Source organism: Bos indicus x Bos taurus, chromosome 21 (genome assembly GCF_003369695.1).
Source record: "Bos indicus x Bos taurus breed Angus x Brahman F1 hybrid chromosome 21, Bos_hybrid_MaternalHap_v2.0, whole genome shotgun sequence".
Classification (NCBI taxonomy): Eukaryota; Metazoa; Chordata; class Mammalia; order Artiodactyla; family Bovidae; genus Bos; species Bos indicus x Bos taurus.
This window is the reverse complement of record NC_040096.1, coordinates 28,562,166-28,583,935: the sequence shown is the minus strand read 5'-3', so window position 1 is coordinate 28,583,935 and position 21,770 is coordinate 28,562,166. Positions and strand designations below refer to the sequence as shown.

The 21,770-nt window shown below is 42.3% G+C and overlaps 1 protein-coding gene and 1 pseudogene across 6 annotated transcripts in view; both read left to right on the top strand.

The window, feature by feature from the left end:
* The window catches only part of TJP1 (tight junction protein 1), a 259,492-nt gene that overhangs the window by 117,899 nt on the left and 119,823 nt on the right, over positions 1-21,770 (top strand). The window lies entirely within an intron of this gene.
* On the top strand, positions 12,025-12,154 carry LOC113880222 (annotated as a pseudogene).

Genomic DNA, 21,770 nt, shown 5'->3' with positions numbered 1-21,770 from the left:
TTACAGCCGCCTGTCTCAGAATCCTTATCTGTAAAGACCCATTTTTCCAAACAAGGTCACATTTTCCAGCTCCTGTGGATCAGGGTGTGGACTTGTCTCATGGGCCACCATCCACCCTACTGTGGCCACCACCCCCCAGTTGCCAGCACAGAGGCTGGCTGTCTGGTTTATAGCTTTTTGGTGCTTCTCTATCTTTTTTGTATCTATGTTAGTGTAGTCGAGTCTGGAGACCCTTCCTCACGTGGACCTCAGTTCCTGGTAAGGACACAGAGAAGAATAAGTTCTTATCTGTTGCAAGAAAGCTTATTAACAATAAGGAAAGAAAGAACAGGTCTTGAAGAGATGGACATGACTGAGCACACAGAAAGGAAGAACAGAGAGGACACTTCAAGGGAGAGATGGGCCATGCCGGGGAGGCAATGGCCCCAGAGGGCTGCAGTACAGAATTTTTAAGGCAGGGCTATTTGCATAATCCAGGGGGGTTGTTGATTGACAGCTGCAGGTTATATAACAAGATTCTCTATCCTCCAGTTTTTCTCATAATTCAGTCTACTCTAATTAGATGTATGTATTCATGGAGTATTTATGAGCAGCTAATGAGTCCAGTGACCACCAAAGGTTACTTCAGTATAAAACATGTTCCAGAGTAGGGATAGTCCCACCAGTAGACAGAGGATGAGTTGGTTGGATGGCATCACTGACAAAATGGAGCAAACTCTGGGAGATGGTAGAAGGATATGGCATGCTGCAGTCCAAGGGGTCACAAAGAGTCGGACATGACTGAGCAGCTGAACAGCAACAAGGCAGTAAGGGGTTCTTTTCGGCCCCCAATTTTTGGAGGACTGGTGGGTGTATCATGGGTGGGACTGATAAACTGTTCGGTGGGATTAGGTGGCTATTGGTCAGTTAGCTAAAGGGGCCACCTTTCATTGCTCACCTAACTTCCTGCACATGGTAAATACATATTTGGTAAATACGTATTTTTTTTCCGAGTAATTACATGATTTCTTTTGAAAATGTCATGGCACAAGAATGGACTGACTGGTCATGTCTCCATGTATTATTAGAGGGGAAGTACTGAGATGCATCCACTTTCTTCTCCCTGCTTCGTGGGAGCCTGGTGGTGATGTGGAGAAGGTCCTGCAACCGCCTGCTGGAGATGCAAATGCACGGTTGCTCCCTCCATGAGGGAGCCGCTCATGAAAAAACCACCATTGCCTTGGTATTGTTATCGTGGTAGAACAGCATTCATTGCAAAAGTCAGTCAACAAAGGATATTCATTTCTAGGTTTTGATGTAAGGAAATCATTGTCATGATCCGGAAAACAAGAACATTTAGTAACCTTGTCTGATTACATTTTACAGAGCTTTGAATATATTTTTAGAATGTACTTGTATTTATTTTAGTTTTGATATGTTGATAAATAACCACAGGGTATCCGTTCCTCTTATTCAGTTTTTATAGCGTGGCCATTGTGTTAAATATGAAGTTTGTAGAAAAAAATGAAACCACTTTGATCTGAATATATCTGTTTATGTAGGCTTTTATATTTTTAATTAAAATTTTATTCAGATAGTTGTAATTTCACATGAAGTTATGAAAATCAATACAGAGAAGTCCCTTGAATATTTTGTTCAGTTTCCCCATTTATAACATTTTATAGAAGGACAGTTTAATATCACAACCAGGTTATTGACATTGATACAGTCCACTGATCTTATTGATATTTCCTTAGTTTTATTTGTATGTGTGTGTTAAGTTCTGTACAGTTTCATCACTTGTGCAACATGTGTAGATTTGTGTGTATCTCCCACTACAGTCAAAATACTATTTCCAAGACCACAATAAGCTCTCATATGTCGCTTTTTTATAACCACGTGCAACTTTTTCCCTTCCCCTGGCAGGTCCCTAACTCCTGACAACAGCTAATTCTTTGTTTATAAGATACTATAATTTCAAATGTCATATAAATGGAATCAAGCATTCGGTGCAGACTGAACCTTTTGGGATTGGCTTATTTCACTCAATAGGATTTCCTGGGGATTCAGCCAAATTGTTACAGATTTAACTTGGTTTTTCCTTTTTATTGACAAATAGTATTCCCTGGTATAGCTGGACCCCAGTGTAACTCACCAGCTGAAGAACACCTGGACTGACTCTAGTCTGGGACTCTTATAAGTAAAGCTACTGTGAACATTCATGTGCAAGTTCTTGTGTGCATATCAGTTTTAATTTTGCTGAGATAAATGCCCAAGAATGAAATTTCTGGGTGTACTAATTGCATGTTTACTTTCATAAGAAACTGCCAAACATTTTTAGAGTGGCTTTACCAAACCGAGTTTCCACCAACAACGTATGCGTGTGTACTAAATCACTTTAGTAACGTCCGGCTCTTTGTGACCCTATGGACTATAGTCCGTCAGGATCCTCTGTGGATTCTCCAGGCAAGAATATGGTAGTGGGTTGCTATGTCCTGCTTCAGGGGATCTTCCGGACCCAGGGGTGGAACCTGCGTCTCCTGCATCTGGAGGCAGGTTCTTTACCACTAGCACCAGCTGGGCAGCCCAGCAATGTATGAGTGACCCAGTTTTCCTAGGTCCTTTCTGGGCATTTGGTATTGTCACAAAGCAGATTCTGACTGATATATGTGCAGTGGTACCTCACTGCATGTGCATTTCCCTGAGGGCTCAGGACGTTGAACATCTTTTCATGCTAATAACCATGTGAATATTCCCTTCAGTGAAACGTCTGTTACTTATATATTTTAGTCTCTCTGTTAGGTATGTGGTTTGCGATTATTTTCTTCAAGTCTGTGGCTTGTCTTTTCCATCGTCTTAACAGGGTCCTTGGCAGAGCAAAAGTGTTTAAGTTTGATGATGTGCAGTTCTTCACTATTTCCTCAGGTGGGTTGTCCTTTCGATGTTGAGTTTTGGAAATCTTTGTTCTTGTTGTTCATTCACTCAGTCATGTCCAGCTCTTTTGACCCCATGAATGGCAGCATGCCAGGTTTCCCTGTGCTTCACTATCTTCTGGAGTTTGCTCAAGCTCATGTTCGTTGAGTCGGTGATGCCATCCAACCATCTCATCCTCTGTCTCCCCCTTCTCCCTTTGCCCTCAATAATTCCCAGCATCAGGGTTTTTCCCAATGAGTCAGTTCTTTGCATCAGGTGGCCAAAGTATTGGAGCTTCAGCTTTAGCATCAGTCCTTCCAATGAATATTTACCTAACCTGAGATCCTGAAGATTTTCTTTTTTTTTCCACTAAACGTTTTGCATTTAAGTGTCTGATCAGTTTTGAATTAGTTTATGTATAAGATGTGAGATTTTGGTCCATATTCTTTTTTTTTTTTTGGCCAATGAATGTCTAATTGCTAGAGCACTGCTTGTTCGAAAAGCTGTCCTTCCTTGGAATTGCACCTTTATCAAGACGAATCGGGCATGTCTGTATTGGTAATACCGATCTTTGTCCATACCACATAGTCTTGGTTACTGTAGATGTGTAATAAACCACACAGACTTGATTCCTGAGACCACATAGACTTGATTCCTCCCATTTAATTTATTTTTTCAAAATGAATCTACCTACTCTAATTTCTTTGCCTTCCTATGTATTCAGTTCACTTCAGTCACTCAGTCATGTCCGACTCTGCAACCCCATGGACTGTAGCATGCCAGGCTTCCCTGTCCATCACCAACTCCCAGAGCTGGCTCAAATTCATATCCATTGAGTCGGTGATGCCATCCAACCATCTCATCCTCTGTCGTCCCCTTCTCCTCCTGCCTTCAATCTTTCCCACCATCAGGGTCTTTTCCAGTGAGTCAGTTCTTTGCATCAGATGGCCAAAGTATTGGAGCTTTAGCTTCAGCATCAGTCCTTCCAATGAATATTCAGGACTGATTTCCTCTAGGATTGACAGGTTTGATCCCCTTGCAGTCCAAGGGACTCTGGAGAGTCTTCTCCAACACCACAGTTAAAAAGCATCAATTCTTCAGCATTCAGCTTTCTTTATAGTCCAACTCTCACATCCATACATGACTACTGGAAAAACCATAGTTTTGACTAGATAGACCTTTGTGGGCAAAGTAATGTCTCTGCTTTTTAATATGCTGTCTAGGTTGGTCATATTTTTTCTTCCAAGGAGCGAGAGTCCTTTGATTTCATGGCTGCATTAACCATCTGCAGTGATTTTGGAGCCCAGGAAATAAAGTCTGTCACTGTTACCATTGTTTCTCCATCTATTTGCCATGAAGTGAAGGATCAGATACCATGATCTTCATTTTTTGAATGTTGAGTTTTAAGACAGCTTTTTCACTCTCCACTTTCACTTTCATCAAGAGGCTCTTTAGTTCTTTTTCTGTTCCTGCCAGAAGGACGGTGTCATCTGTATATCTGAGGTTATTGATATTTCTCCCAGCAGTTTTGATTCCAGCTTGTGCTTCATCCAGCCTGGCATTTCACATGATGTACTCTGCATCTAAGTTAAATAAGCAGGGTGACAATATACAGCCTTGACATACTCTTTTTCCCAGTTTGGAACCAGTCTGTTGTTCCATGTCCAGTTCTGACTGTTGCTTCCTGACCTGCATACAGATTTCTCAGGAGGCAGGTAAGGTGGTCTGATATTCCCATCTCTTTAAGAATTCTCCGCAGTTTGTTGTCATCCACACAGTCAAAGGCTTTGGCATGCATAGTCAATAAAGCAGAAGTAGATGTTTTTCTGGAACTCTCTTGCTTTTTTGATGACCCTTCGGATGTTGACAATTTGATCTCTGGTTCCTCTGCCTTTTCTAAATCCAGTTTGATCATCTGGAAGTTCATGGTTGATGTACTGTTGAAGCCTGGCTTGGAGAATTTTGGGCATTATTTTGCTAGCATGTGAGATGAATGCAATTGTGTGGTAGCTTGAGCATTCTTTGGCATTACCTTTCTTTGGGATTGGAATGAAAACTGACCTTTTCCAGTCCTGTGGCCACTGCTGAGTTTTCCAAATGTGCTGGCATATTGAGTGGAGCAATTTCACAGCATCAGCTTTTAGGATTTGAAATAGCTCAACTGGAATTCTATTGCCTCCACTAGCTTTGCTTGTAGTGATGCTTCCTAAGGCCCATTTGACTTTGCACTCCAGAATGTCTAGCTCTAGGTGAGTGATCTGGGTCACATCATGATTATCTGGGTCTTGAAGATCTTTTTTGTATAGTTGTATGTATTCTTGCCACCTCTTCTTAATATATACTTCTTCCTATATATACTTTGAAATAATATTGTATCAATAAATATCTTATAGGGATTTTTGTTAGTGGTGGTGGTAGTGTTTAGTCACTCAGTCACAGCTGACTCTGTGCTAATCCATGGACTTTAGCCTGCCAGGCTTCTCTGTTCATGAGATTCTCTAGGCGAGAATAGTGGAGTGAGTTGCCATTTCCTCCTCCAGGGGATCTGGCTGACCCAGAGGTTGAACCCTTGTCTCCTGCATTGGCAGACGGATTCTTTACTGCTGAGCCACCAGGGTCGCCCTTGATTAGTGTTAATTCTCACTTAAATGCTTGGTAGAATTCTCCAGTGAATCCTTTTGGCCCTGGAAATTTATCTTTTGGAAGCTTTAAAGTTATATATGCATTTTTTAAAGGTGACAAGACTATTCAGATTGATTATTTGATCTTGGTTGAGTTTTGGTAGTTTGTGGGGTTTGAGGTATTTAGTCCATTTCTTTTGAATTTTCAAATTTCTGAAAAGGTTGTTCATGGGATTTCCTTGTTATTTTATCATTGACTATGGGATTTGTACTGATGTCCCTTATTTCATTCCTGATAATGGTCTTTTGTGTTTTCTCTCTTTTTATATTTGTCAGTCTTATTAGACTTTTGTTCAATTTTATTGATCCTCCTCCCCCAAGAACCAGCCTTCTGATTTTTGCTTTTATCTTTTATTTTTCTGTTTTTAATTTTGCTGGGTTTTAGTCTTATCTGTATTACTTCCTTCTGTTCACTTTGGCTTGATTTTGCTCTCCCTACCCCACCCCCAGTTTGTTGAGGTAGGAAGTTAGGTTATTAATTTGAGACCTTCCAGCATTTTCCATTCAAGTATTTAGTGCTATACACTTTTAATCAGACCTGCTGAGAGGAGCCTGCAGTTCCTAACTGCAAGGAGGGGCTTTTCATCTTTGTCAGTTTTTGCTTCATGCATTTTGAGGGTCTGTTGGGATGTTGTCTGGAATAGATTCCAGGGTCTGATTAAGGTTTTAGGGGAGAGGGAGAGGAAGGAGACACTTCCTGACCAGTGCTGTCTCTTTGTCCTGTGTGTTTATAACTTGGTGTCATTTCAGTGAGATTTAGGAAAGGAGATAAACATGTCTGTAAATGTCATGTTTAATTATAAGGACTTATTAAAAGATTACAAACTGGTTTAAAGTACCTTTTGTGAGGATTTGGGGTGTCCATTTGGTCAGTTCTCCTTCTTAGCCAGGTGACAGCATTTGCCATGGTTCACAGTTGATCAGTCCCTCCTCCTTCAAACATCAGCCTCACTTGACTTCTAAGACACTGTCCTCCGTCTTGTTGGTTCCTCATTCGTAGTCACCTGGGCCGCTTCTCCCTGACTTCTGACCCTGACATGCTCCATCCTGGGTCTCTTCTGTGCATTCACAGCCCCTGCTATGTGAGCTCACCACCAATGGCTTCAGAGAGAACCTCACACTGATGATCTCTGTATTCACCCTGGACCTCAAGTCCAATCGCATTTCCCACACTGACCCAGTGTTTCTCCATGGACATCCACACGAGCCTCTTGCACAACATGCCAAAACTAGCTGCTGACGTCAGCCACCAAAACCTAGTTTTCCACACAGTATATGGTCTTATTTGCTGGAGGCTCCACACTTTCAGTAGCTTAGATAAAAAAATCTTAGCATTTTCCTTGGCTCCTCTCTTGCTCTGTTCTGGCGTCTCTTCTCTCAGCACATCCTGTGGGCTCTGCCAGCAGACCCTACGTGGAATCAATGGACAGCATCTCCACTGACGTGTATGGTATAAATTTACTTAGTCAAAGAAGTAAAGTTATAGCATATAAATAAATGCAGCCTTTCTCTACTTTGCTGATACTGTGACTACAATTCAGTGGTAACTAAGTGCTCCAAAGTATAGGTCCTGGAGGACAGACCTTCTTTTAATGAGCAGTTAAGGATCCATTTTAATCAGCAGGTTGTTTGTACACAGATATGAATTATCTTCAGTGGGTTAAATATTTTTGCTGAAATATTTTCCGCCTACCCTTCTGCCTGGTCAGCTCTTTGTCATGGACTTGCCAGACCCGACTCCAGTCAGGACTGCATGGGGTGTGGGGATCAGCGCCCCTACCATCCCATCACGGAGAAACCCAGCCCTCTAGGCTGGCAGGAATGCTGCCAGGCTTGCCTCCCCTTCTTGTCAACTGCATGCAGTCACGTGCACCCTTGGTGGGGTCTCCTTGCTGCTCATGGGAAATGCCAGCTCCTGCCCTCGAAGTGGTGGCACCCTTTGAAATGTCCAAGAACTTTGAAATACAGGGACTTATTCTCGGGGCCACGTTTTTCTGTGTCAGATGTTACCCTCCCACTGACCTGCCTCCTGGGCATGCCTTCCCCAAGCCCCCATCCAAGCAAACCTCCTTGTTCTCTGCTTCCCTTGTCTCCACCTGCTCTCAGCCCTCGTTCTCTAGTTCTTTTTTCATATATCGTCTCCTTCTCTAGGAGGAGAGATTCTTTGAGGAGAGAGACATTCTCTCTATTCTTTCTTGTATCCCAAACATGCAGAATGGTGTGTGGCATCTAATAGAGAAATATAGTGGTTGGTGAAGACCAGTGCTTTGTGTTCATGGCAGGTGCTGCTGCGGGCAGCTCTCGTTTGCCTTGAGTAGTGATGTCTGAGGAAGTCTGTACGCTGTGCTCTCCGGTTCAGAGCCTGCCCCTCTTCCTTTTGGGGAGTGAGGAGGCTGTGGACAGTTATAACTTTTGGTCTAGTTATGAAGTGGGGATGCAGCTGAGAAGGAGGGGAGGTGTGCCCGTTTATCTGCTCTCTGAGCCATCTCCCCCGATTGTCCAGAAAGATTCCACCAGAACCAGAGAGTGGGGTCATCCTGGCCCAGAGCCCCCTAGAAGGCTCTTCTGTGGTGTCCCTGAGGGATTCACTGACTTCTTTGGCACAGAATGTCCTCATTCTAGCATTCAATATCCTGTGTCCCAAGAAATCACACCCTGGGACATGAAACCCTGGCTTCTGGTGATGGGTACTGAAGGTTGGGTGAAGGGGAGTACACAGCCCATAAGATGGTCCCCTCCCCCCAAATAGGGGCTGGAAATAACACCATTTTAGTGTTTCATGGGTCCTGTGTGGGTTGTTTGCCTTCTCTGCCAGTTGTCACTCTTTCTGCGCTGACCGCTGGTGGCACCACGATTTGCAGGTCACAGTAAATGCACCATTGTTGCATCACCAAGCCGGGGAGGTTTAAGTGTGTAATTAAGGGTGATGCAACCCAAGTATTAAGAATTCGGTGTTGACTGTTGGTTAACTGTGTGCTTTGTGTTGAGATAGTGCTGGTTAGAGTGTTAAACATTGTGAACATTCTGATCATGCTTTCTAAGGATTCAGATAATTAAAATGAAAACAATTGCAATAGCAGTGGCAGCATCGCCCAGACCTCCTGAAAAAGACAGAATGACCATGAAATTTTAACAACAGATAAAAAGATGCACGGGGACCAGGAGGACTGGATCAGGAAGAGCAGGTGACCCAAACAGAGCCTAGAGTGCAGCACCCAGAACGGAGCGGGGGCAGGGCATGGGGAGGGGGCTGTGGAAGTTCAGAGGGGAGCCCACCAACTGGGGCTGAGATAGGCAGGTATTTCCCAGTCAATCAAAAGTCCTCTATCTCTGCTAAAGACACCAATATGCAATTGAGACTAGCTGGTGTGGAAGAATCTCTGGCAGGCCATAGGAATGCAATATGACCTTATTGTTTGACTACTCTATGAAACTGAGGAAGGTTACATTTCCTGATCCAGAAGTTGCAGTAATGTGCCACGTGGGCAAGAAAGAGGAAATCTCCCTGGCAGACGTTTTGGGCTGTGTGGCTTAGATCTGATCCTGTCAGGGCATGTCCAACATTCTGCTTCTGCAGTAGGTCAGGGGTGCGTCAGTTCGGGGCAGCAGAAGTGTTCTACCCAGGTGTGAGGTGTTTTGATTTGTAAATTGACATTTCAGATCATCTTCATTTCTGTGGCTCAAACCATAAAGAGTCTGCCTGCAATGCAGGAGACCCGGGTTTGAGCCCTGTGTCAGGAAGATTCCCTGGAGAAGGAAATGGCAACCCACTCCAATATTCTTGCCTGGAAAATCCCAGAGGTGGAGGAGCCTGGCAGACTATAGTCCATGGGCTGGGCGAGTCAGGCATGACTGAGCAACTAACACTTTCTTTCGTTTCTGTGAAGGTTTAAATGATATCTCAGTAAGCAAACAGTGCAAGGTTGTTGATATCTTGTCCTACTCTCTTTATCTGTCTGTTTAGCAGACAGAGCAAATGTGAATCCCAGTTAGTCTGAGTGAAGAAACTGAATTGGTCTCACATGCTACATGCCTGCACACCTCATACACAACACTCCTAAAAAGATTCACCTGAGATGCTTTCCTAATGTAAGTGTTTGGTTACTTTTCAGCTTCCTCAGAATGTTTGCTGCCAAGTCGCTTCAGTCGTGTCCAACTCTGTGCGACCCCATGGACTGCAGCCTACCAGGCTTCTCCGTCCATGGGATTCTCCAGGCAAGAACACTGGAGGGGTTGCCATTTCCTTCTCCAGTGCATGAAAGTAGAAAGTGAAAGTGAAGTCACTCAGTCGTGTCTGACTCTTAGCGACCCCATGGACTGCAGCCCACCAGGCTCCTCCATCTATGGAATTTTCCGGGCAGCAGTACTGGAGTGGGGTGCCATTGCCTTCTCCCTCAGAATGTTTAGAAGCACTTAATGCAATGTTTGCATTTATAGAAATGCAAAGAGATTGTCGACCCAATGGCTGGTGGTGTTCTCAGGCATCATGTGATATTAAACCTTTGACCTGACATAAAATGGTATTCCCTACACTCTCACCCCCCAAATCCTTTTTCCAAAGTGCAGATAAAAGGCATGTCCTTCTCTGATTTGGATACACGCTGAAGATGAGAATGGAGAAAAGAGGTCTGAATATTTGTATGCTATTTCTTCGGAACTGCTTGATGGTCTTTGACGATGTGTAAGAAACCTAGGAAAAGATGGAGCAACTGCACCCAAGTTGTTTGCTGTTATGTTTAGGTTGAGGCAAAAACTCATATGGTGAGAAGATGACTCATTTTTTAATGACTGTTTAAAAGTTAAGTCATCAGATAAGGGCAACTTTCTCCATTAAACTAAAACTTTGTTTCCACAAGTTCAAATTATATTTTTGCTTTAAAACTATTTTCTCTGAGAGAGGTGTAACTTATCCATTTGGGTAGTTTAAAAATGATGATGGGCCTTGGAAAGCATTACTATAGGCAAAGCTAGCAGAGGTGATGGAATTCCAGTTGAGTATTTCAGATCCTAAAAGATGATGTACTCAATATGCCAGCAAATTTGGAAAACTCAGCAGTGGCCACAGGACTGGAAAAGGTCAGTTTTCATTCCAATCCCAAAGGAAGGCAATGCCAAAGAATGTTCAAACTACCACACAATTGCACTCATCTCACACACTAACAAAGTAATGCTGAAAATTCTCCCAGCTAGGCTTCAATAGTATGTAAACTTGAGAGCTTCCAGATGTTCAAGCTGGATTTAGAGAAGGCAGAGGAACTGGAGATCAAATTGCCAACATCGGTTGGATCATAGACAAAGCAAGAGAATTCTAGGAAAACATCTACTTCTGCTTCATTGACTACACTAAAGCTTTTGATTGTGTGGATCACAACAAACTGTGGAAAATTCTTAAAGAGATGGGAATACCAGACCACATTACCTGCCTCCTGAGAAACCTGTATGCAGGTCAAGAAGCAACAGTTAGTACTGGACATGGAATAACAGACTGATTCCAAATTGGGGAAAGAGTATGTCAAAGCTGTATATTGTCACCCTGCTCATTTAACTTATATGTGGAGTACATCATGCAAAGTGCCAGGCTGGATGAAGCACAAACTGGAATCAAAATTGCTAGGAAAAATATCAATAGCCTCAGATATGCAGATGACACCACACTTATGGCAGAAAGCAAAGAGGAACTAAAGAACCTCTTGATGAAAGTGAAAGCAGAGAGTGAAAAAGCTGTCATAAAACTCAACGTTCCAAAAATGAAGATCATGGCATCTGATCCCATCACTTCATGGCAAATAGATGGGGAAACAATGGAAACAGTGACAGATTTTATTTTCTTGGGCTCCAAAATCACTGCTGATTACATCCATGAAATTAAAAGACGCTTGCTCCTTGGAAGAAAGGCTATGACAAACTCAGCGTATTAAAAATCAGAGACATTACTTTGCCCCCAAAGTCAAAGTCATTAAAAATCAGAGACATTATTTTGCCCACAAAGTCAAAGTCATGGTTTTTCCAGTAGTCATGTATGGATATGAAAGTTGGACCATAAAGAAAGCTGAGTGCTGAAGATTGATGCTTTTGAACTGAGGTGTTGAAGAGGACTCTTGAGAGTCCCTTGGACAGCAAGGAGATCAAACCAGTCAATCCTAAAGGAAATCAGTCCTGAATATTCATTGGAAGGACCGAAGCTGAAGCTGAAGCTCCAATGCTTTGGCCAACTGATGCAAAGAACTGACTCATTGGAAAAGACCCTGATGCTGGGAAAGATTGAAGGCAGGAGGAGAAGTGGGCAATAGAGGATGAGATGGTTGGATGGCATCACCGACTCAATGGACATGACTTTGAGCCAGTTCTGGGAGTTGGTGGTGGACAGGGAAGCCTGGTGTGATGCAGTCCATGGGTTCGCAAAGAGTCATACACAACCGAGGGACTGAATTGAGCTGAAGAATGATAGACAAGCTTTGCATAGTGGCAGTATCATAACCAGTGAGGTTTATGAGGTGCGATTATTGCTAATTGAAAAAAAAAAAAAGATAGACAAACTTAAATGTAAAACGTAAAACTATAGAACTTCTAGAAAACAATGTATGAAAAGATCTTCAGGACTTAGAAGAGGGCTGGGAACTCTTAGACTTGATACCAAAAGTGTGATTCATAAGAGGGAAAAATTGATAAGTTCGAATTCATCAAAACAGCCTTTGCTCTGGGAAAGAGTCTATTGAAAGGATTCAGATAAGCTATTTACCAGAAAAAAGTGTTTGCAAACCAGGAATCCAACAAATCCAAACAGCTTATATCTAAACTGTTTAAAGAATTCTCAAAATAACAGTAAAGAAAAATTTGTTGGGAAAATGGGGGAATTTCCTGGCAGTTCAGTGGTTAGGACTTTGCAGTTTCAGGGCCAAGAGCCTGGGTTCAGTTCCTGGGCTCTGGATGAAGATCTTGTGGTGTGCCAAAAAAAAAAAGAAAACCCACACCTGACAAGCTGTTCAATATCATTAGCCATTAGGGAAATGCAGACTAAAACCATCTCAGATATCATTACACACTTAGTCATCAGAGTGGCTAAAGGGTAACCTATGGACAATACCGAAGACGCAGAGCATCTGGATCCCTCAGTCCTTGCTGTGAGGATGTAAAGTGGTACAGCTTTCCTGGAAAATAGGTGGGCAGTTCCTTTCAGAACTAAACATGGATTCACTGTAGGGACTCAGCTTTTGAATTCTTGGGCATTTATCCCAGAGAAGTAAGGAGTTATTTCCATGCTGGGATCGGTACACAGACACTCATAGGGTTTGCCCATGACGGTATCCTTCAGTGAGTGAGGGTTGAGCAGACTTTGATCCATCCGTACCCTGGACACCACTCAGCACCAAGAGGGAACGAGCCACTGGGATGTGCAGCAGCTTGTGGAAATCTCAGGGAAACTGTGCCAAGTGAAAAAAGCCAGTTCTGAAAGTTTACATACCTTGTGATTACATGTATGTAATATTTGTGAAGCAATGTAATTACAGAGATGAAGATCAGATCACTAGTTGCTGGGTCAGGGAATGGGGGACAGGATGGGTGTGGTTATGAGGGGCTGATAGGAGGGAGCCCTGTGGGAAAGGCCGAGTGTGAGTGAATGTCTTGGGAGGGGGTGGTGATTGTGGTTAAAAAGAGCAGCATAGAGCAGGCACCCATGCACAGACAGCTCATGAAATCCAGACAGTCTCTGGTTGTCCAGTGTACATTTTTGGTAGCAGCGTTGTCCTGGGGATGTGTTTGGTGCTGACCTCAGTGTGGTCATGGTGAAGGCAACATGAAACTTCCCTGTACATTGCTTTGCAGTTTCTCCTGAATCTGTAATTGTTTCAAAATGAAGAGTTTTTATAAAGCAGTGGATCTTTTAGATGTAGCTCATTTGATGAATTTATAGATGCAGACAACCTGCTTAACAAGCCTGTAGATATGAAGTGGGTGGACATTTTTGGAGAGGTGGAAATGAATTACTACAAGTCTGAAAACCTGCTCGTTTTTGTTGAGAGGATATTTAGCTTGATGTCATCGCACTGGACTGACACCAGGCATCATTGTCCTGTGGGCTTGATAAAGGCAGGCAGGTATTATAGGGAAAGGAAACAGAGTAATGATACTAATACCCTATGGTGTTGTGGAGCAGAAAGGAACAGGACATTTGTGTGTGTGTGTATCATAGTTAAATAATAGTGGCTCAGACGGTAAAGTATCTGACTGCAATGCAGGAGACCCAGGTTTGATTCCTGGGTCAGGAAGATCCCCTGCAGAAGGAAAAGGCAACCCACTCCAGTATTCTTGCCTGGAGAAGCTCATGGACAGAGGAACCTGGCGGGCTACAGTCCATGGGATTGCAAAGAGTCAGACATGACTGAAGTGACCTAGCATGCAGGAAGATAACTAAAACCAAAAATAGTCCAAAGGTCCATGAAAAAATGAAAATGATACATAACAAAACATCTACTTACTGAAAAAGAGGCAATAGAGGAGGAATAGAGGAACAAAACACAGAGTCGTATAGAAAATAAATATCCAGATGGTAGAGATACTTCCAACTAGATAAGTTATAAAACTAAACGTGCATGGATTAAAGACTCCAATCAAAATTCACAGATTGTCAGGCTGGATTTTTTTAAAAGTCCATTAGATTCACAGGGGTTGAAAGTAAAAGAATGGGAAAGACATATCATGCAGTGACTGTAAGAGAGCCACAGTGGCATACTAATACAAGACAAAATGTGCTGAAGGAAAAAAAGTTATTAAATGCAGAGGGACTTAACATTTAAAATAACTAATGTCCATAGCTGGGCTTCCCTTGTGGCTCAGCGGGTAAAGAATTCGCCTGCAAATTGGGAGACCTGGGTTCGATCCCTGGGTTGGGAAGATCCCCAGGAGAAGGGAAAGGCTACCCATTCCAATATTATGGGCTGGAGAATTCCATGGACTGTATAGTCCATGGGGTCGCAAGGGGTCAGACACAACTGAGCGACTTTCACTCACTTCACTCACTCACTCAATGCCCATAGCTAACATTAAGAGTTCATTCTTTGTGTTGTACAGTTCTGTGTGTTCTGACAAGCTCATAGTCATGTATGCACCATTACAGTATGACACAGAATAGTTGTACCATTACAGTCTACAAAATCTAAATATCTAATAAATGATTTTAAATGAACTAAATTGCTGTATCAGAGGACACAAGAAACATTTAAAAATATTGTTATATATTTCTCATGCATCATTTTTCTCCTGTTAATTACTACTGATTGCCACTCAACAAATTCTGTTGTTGTTTTATTTAAATAATAACATTTATATAACAGAGAAATAATGCAGAATAATATAATTTCCATCAGTACCTATTTTTTAGGTTAAAGCAATAATATGTGTATAATTACTTGCTAAATGTTATATTATTATGTTTTTTTGTCTGTTATTGCTGTGTCCTGGATTGACTCTCTAAAAGTTGGTCATTACAAGAATAACTTCTCTTAACAATAGTCGGAGAAGCACAAGTTAAGTCCATCCGGAACTGTGCTTCCCTTGTGGGGGATGGGGATGGTGAACAGTAAGAAAGTACTTGAATATCTCTTTGTTCCTGCTGACACTGCAATGTGAGGGGTGACCCTGAGGGGTGTGTTTCTCCCTTAGTAAGAAAGCATTCTGGTTTTAGTACCATATTTTAAAGGTATTCTTTTAAAATTATTTATTTATTTAGCAGAAATTAACACAGTGTTGTAAATCAACTATATTTCAATTTTATAAGTATGCTTGAGTCATCTGAATATGGCCTCATACCTAGCAAAAGCAGGAGTATGAAAAAGAAAAACTGGAAAAAAAATTAACAGACATTACTTCTGGCACATACTAAGAGATATATAAATATTTGTAAAAAATTAAGTGTTAGTCACTCAGTCGTGCGACCCCACCAGGTTCATCTGTCCATAGGATTTCCCAAGCAGGAATACTGGAGTGGGTTGCCATTCCCTTCTCTAGGGGATCTTCGTGGCCTAGGGATAGAACCTGGCTGGCTCTCCTGCGTTGCAGGCAATTCTTTACTGTCTGAGCCACCAAGGAAGAAATATTTGCTGAGGATTAATGAGTGAATGAGTGAAAAGTATGCGAAATGTTGCTACATTTTCCAATCCAGCTAATTGTGTAGACTATCTCTAAAAGGGAATTAGGAGAATACAGATTACAAATCTTTTAAAAATCACTGTTCTTAGTTGATTTAAATTAATTATATGTATAGGAATATCCATTTCTGTGCTATTTTAGGCGCCTGTTCCTTGCTGATTTAGGATATCAGAAAAGTGAATTTGGCTTTGTCAGAATGTTTCCAAACAACCCAGCCAGGAAACCACACCCTTTCAAAACATAACTCTCACACACAGATTTAAATTAAGTTGGATTTTTATGTGTTTTTTAATTTGCCCAGTTGTTATAAAGCTTTTCATTTTATATAAATATGTACTCTCTTGTGGAAATTTTTAATCACATTTAAGATTGAACTGGTCTAATGTTAGCTTTTCATAGAAACAAAGTATATAGTTTTATAATATGTATATTTCCCAAACTTGTAAGACCTCCAAATAACCACATCCCACAGTGGCCTCATGGCCTCAGGAATGAAAAGGATCTTCAGTTTTTGACTGTTCAGATCACTGAAAGTCATGGCTGGAAAGGGTCTTAGAATTAATCCAGCCCGGCCCCACCCACACAAATCCCTCGGAGTCAGCCCCCATCTCCCACCCCCACTGCTGTGTAGATAAGGAAACCTTAGTCCCAGAAGACCTTTTCCAGATATTTCCATCACGTTCTCTTTGATGCTTTCAGCATGTGTGTCCACACTTTGTTAGCCAAAGAGAACATTTGTTTTAGTTTTAAGTAGAAAGATAATGAGTTAATGGCTTTTCCTAGCCCTTTGTGTGGCCCTTTCCAGAAGAGAAGGCAGAGCTGCCAGGAGCTCAAAGCCTCTCCCAGGTGAGGGATGTGTCTGGGGCCCTTAGTTCCTGGTGTACCTTCAGCTCAGCCTCAGATTTCCATGTGTCCTCTGTAAGTGTAGTTTCACAGATAACAAAGCAGCCACTTTTTTAAGTCCGTTCTTCCCCAAAATATTGTTAAACCTTGTTGCATAATGTTAATCCAAATCCATAGTCCAAAAAAGCTTTTACAGCATTTGAGTGAGTGAGTGAAGTTGCTCAGTCATGTCCAACTCTTTGCGACCCAGTGGACTGTAGCCTACCAGGCTCCTCTGTCCATGGGATTTTCCAGGCAAGAGTTCTGGAGTGGGTTGCCATTTCCTTCTCCAGGAGATCTTCCCAACCCAGGAATCGAACCCAGGTCTCCCGCGTGGTTTATAGCATTTACTGAATAATAATTTGCTAATTCAAAATACTATAAAATATGGTTATTTACTTTCAAGATTCTTGTGCTTTAAAAAAAATGTACTTATAGGGACCTTCCCTAGTGGCTCAGTGGTAAATAATTTGCCTGCCAATGCAGGAGACACGGGTTCGATCCCTGATCCAGGAAGATCCCACTTGCCATGGAGCAACTAAACCTGTGCGCCACAACTATTGAGCCTGTACTCTGGGGCCTGGGAACCACAACTGCTGAGGCCAAGTGCCACAACTACTGAAGCCCGTGCATCTAGAGTCTGTGTTCAGCAACAGAGAACCCACTGCAATCAGAAACCTGGGCACTGCAACTAGAGAATAGCCCTGGATAACTGCAACTAGAGAAAAGTCCACATGGCAACGAAGACCCAACACAGCCAAAAATAAATAAAGGAAACAAACAAACAAACAAAAAATGTACTTCCAAAAAACCATACTGCACCTTTAAAAATATAAATGAAGAGACTGGATAAATTAGCATGTAAATGTGGTGGCAGGGGTGTGAAAAGTAATTCTAGTTTACTGAAAATGGTCATATTCATCAAAAATTAAAGGAGCAAATTAACTTTCAAATATTTCCAAATAAATAGCTATTATGGAGAAATAATTTGGAGAAATATTTAACTATGTTGAAATTTTCTTTTACAAGTACAATATTTCGCTAATGACACTAAGATGAGCTACACAGTCCTTACGAAGATCATTTTAAAGCTGTGTAAATCAGCTAAATTGATCATAGTTTAAAATCTTTTCATATTTTCTTTTAGTAAAAATACCTTAGCTGAAGCATCCCTGTGTACCTCAGTGACTTTGCCTAGTTTATCCGTGACACCCTGAGCACTCTCTAATCCCAGGAATCCATCATCCGCTGGTGAACATCTGTCGTAAAGAGGAGACATGATTTGTTCTTGGGGTTCACAGGGTGAAATCTGCCCTGTTGGAAGGTGGCCCAGATGTGTTCCTGGGTGCCAGGCAGCCCCAGTGCGGCCCTAGGGGGAGGGAGGGTCAGCCAGGCTCTCTCTAGCACTGGCTAGTTGGGGTGTGTCTGAGGAGACAGGCAGGGCCATCCACCAACCATCCCAAAGGCTTTTGTGTCACGTCTGATCACGGTGACCAGGGTCACAGCCAGACCTTTTTAGTTCTGAAAAGAAAAAAAAATGTTCCCTTAAGTTTATCTGGCATACTTGCCTCTATCTGTGGAGGGACTGATTGGTTTTTTAGCTCTCATTATACATACAAAAGGAGGCAGACTACTCAAGCCAGCCCTGTCTCTAGAGCAGTTTCAGTGCATCATTTTCCAGTGCCCTGAAACTCCCATTCAGATACCCTGACCGGGTACGTGCCTTTGCCCCACAGTTCTAAGAAGCTGATGATGTTTTGCATATGTTTGTGTAGTACTCCTACAGGTTTAGTTTACATATCAGTTTGTCCTTGCTTTGTAACAGGCACCCCCATACTTAGCATCTTTAAACGTAATCATGGTTCTGTGGGCTGGCTGTTTGGGCTCAGATGAGCTGAGTGGTTCCTTTTGCTAGACTCACCTGGGCTCACTCACACAGATGCCATCAGCCTGAGACTTGGCAGGGACTGTGGATCTAGAATTTCCTTGCTCGTATGTCTGGAGGCCGGCAGACTGTCAGCCTGAGCATCTCATTTCTTTCCCCTGTGACTGCTTCTGCAGGCTAACCTGGGTTCCTTCCTGGGGGTCACAGGGGTGTCTGCAATGAAAGAGAGCAAGCCAGGTGCTTTTCAGGCCTCTGCTTGTGCTGTGTTCGCCCTTTGAAACAAGTCATGCTGCTGCCCAGATTCAAGGAGGGGAAAAGAAGGACTCTCCCTCATGCCAAGAAGAGCTGTCACATCACATTGCAATGGGACATCCAAAGGGGTTTTGCGGGAATTTATGACAGTTATTTGCAATGTATCTACCTGTGCTGACGGGTGTATTTTCATAACAAATTTCAAATGCATACCACCATTCAAACCTACCCTGAAGTAGAAAGAATAATGCATTAAACCTCTTAAATGCCCATCATTTGGATTCAACAATTTTCAGTATTTTGCTGCCTTTTTTTTGGCCTCTGTTTTAAAAGTTTTCTCTTTGCTGAAGTATTTTCAAGCAAGTCCCATGGTGCTATTTCAGCTCTGCATGTTTCAATATGCCTCCCCTGAAAAAGGAGACCTTGCTTAGGTAGCTGCCAGCCATGGTCATGTCGTGGTATTGTCAGCACTTAGTCCATAATTAAATTTTCCCAGTTGTCTCTTTGCAGCAGGTAGATTTGGAAAGGATTCCGCCCACATAAAGTCCATAGCAGTCCCAACTTGCCTTTCTTTTCTTTTTGCCCTATTGATCTGCTTTGAAGACTGGTCTGTTTTCCTACAAAGAACCTCCCGCAGTCTGCATTTGTGTGGCTGCTTTCTTTTGGGATCATTTGACATGCATCTCTAGCTCCTATACTTCTGTTTGTGAAAGTTGCCTAGTGGGTGAATTTCATTCAGTGCCACTCCTGGAGCAGGTGTCCTTTTTAAAGAGGTCCCCCATGCTTCCAGTCTCGTCGTTCGGAGGCTTGTCTTACTTTCACTGATGCTAACGTTGATGGGTGGGCTGACCCTTTGATGATCATTACACGAATCTGTTATTTCAATTATTATAAGGCAGTGATTTCCTAACTGTTTCTTCCAGATTTTGTTAGCTGGAGTTTCTTTTACAAGGAACTTTCCCTCATCAATTAGAGTCATTTAGTTATCTGCAGCGTGTTCGGACAGCTGACCCTTTCATTGATGGCTTACAGAATAAGGAGTTGGTGCACTAGTTATATCCAGAGCTACTCAATTCATAGTGGTTTGGGGTATCTCTTTCTTTTTTCCCCTCGTTTTTGATATTACAGCCAGACTTCGAAGATATGAAAGGTTCTAATCCACACCACTGCAATAAAGTGAATATCATAGTAGAGTCAGACAAATTATTTTATTTCCCAGTGCATACAAGAGATATGTTTACACTATACTGTAGTCTGTGTGCAATAATAGCATTGTGTCTGAAAAAACATGTGTATACCTTACTTTAAAAGTAGTTGGTTACTAAAAAAATGCTAGCCATCCTTGACAGCCTTCAGTTTATGGAAAATGCAAAGTACAATAACATGAGGTATGCTTGTATTATGAAATCATCATGGGTTTTAGATATTCAGTGTGTTTCAATCATTTGCATTTTTTTGAGGCTCAGATTGTTTCATCTTTGGGCCTTGGGAGCTACTTGTTGGCTTCTGTCTCCCTTGGCACCATTATCCCTTGAGAGTGCCCTTGCTTTCCAGCACAGTATATCTCAGGATATATGGGGGAGTAAGTAAGCGTTAGTCTTTCAGTCATGTCCGACTCTGCGACCCCATGGACCATAGCCTGCCAGGCTCCTCTGTCCATGGGATTCTCCAGGCAAGAATATTGTAGTGGGTAGCCACCCTCCTCCAGGGGATCTTCTTGACCTAGGGATTGAACCCACATCTACTGAATTGCAGGTAGATTCTCTACCATCTGTGCCACCAGGGAAGCCTATCTTGTATGTTTCTTGTAATCATCCATTCCTGGTTGGCGATTACAGTGTAGGCAGTGGTTGGACTCATTACTATTGAGTTTTTATTGTTTTTAGTCCTTTCTCTGGCAAGAGCTGGAAGACAGATCTATATAGTCAGCCTTCTGTATCTGTGGACTCTTCGTGTATTCAACCAACTGCAGATGAAAAATACTCAGAAAAAAATTCCAGAAAGTTCCAAAAAGCAAAACTTGAATTTGCTGCACACTGGCAGTTATTTACATAGCATTTACATTGTATCAGGTATTATAAGCATCTATTTCTGCTTTATTGACTATGCCAAAGCCTTTGACTGTGTGGATCACAATAAACTGTGGAAGATTTTGAAAGAGATGGGAATACCAGACCACCTGACCTGCCTCCTGAGAAACCTGTATGCAGGTCAGGAAGCAACAGTTAGAACTGGACATGGAACAACAGACTGGTTCCAAATAGGAAAAGGAGTACGTCAGGGCTGTATATTGTCACCCTGCTTATTTAACTTATATGCAGAGTACATCACGAGAGATGCTGGGGTGGAGGAAGCACAAGCTGGAATCAAGATTGCTGGGAGAAATATCAATCACCTCAGATATGCAGATGACACCACCCTTATGGCAGAAAGTGAAGAAGAACTAAAGAGCCTCTTGATGAAAATTGGAGAGTGAAAAAGTTGGCTTAAAGCTCAACATTCAGAAAACTAAGATTATGGCATCTGGTCCCATCACTTCTTGGCACATAGATGGGGAAACAGTGGAAACAGTGGCTGATTTTATTTTTCTGGGCTCCAAAATCACTGCAGATGGTGATTGCAGCCATGAAACTAAAAGACGCTCCTTGGAAGGAAAGTTATGACCAACCTAGATGGCATATTAAAAAGCAGAGACATTACTTTGTCTACAAAGGTCCGTCTAGTCAAGGCTATGATTTTTCCAGTAGTCATGTATGGATGTGAGAGTTGGACTATAAAGAAAGCTGAGTGCTGAAGAATTGATGCTTTTGAACTGTGGTGTTGGAGAAGACTCTTGAGAGTCCCTTGGACTGCAAGGAGATCCAACCACTTCATCCTAAAGGAAATGAGTCCTGGGTGTTCATTGGAAGGACTGATGTTGAAGCTGAAACTCCAATATTTTGGCCACCTGATGTGAACAGGTGACTCATGTGAAAAGACCCTGATGTTGGGAAAGATTGAAGGTAGGAGGAGAAGAGGACAACAGAGGATGA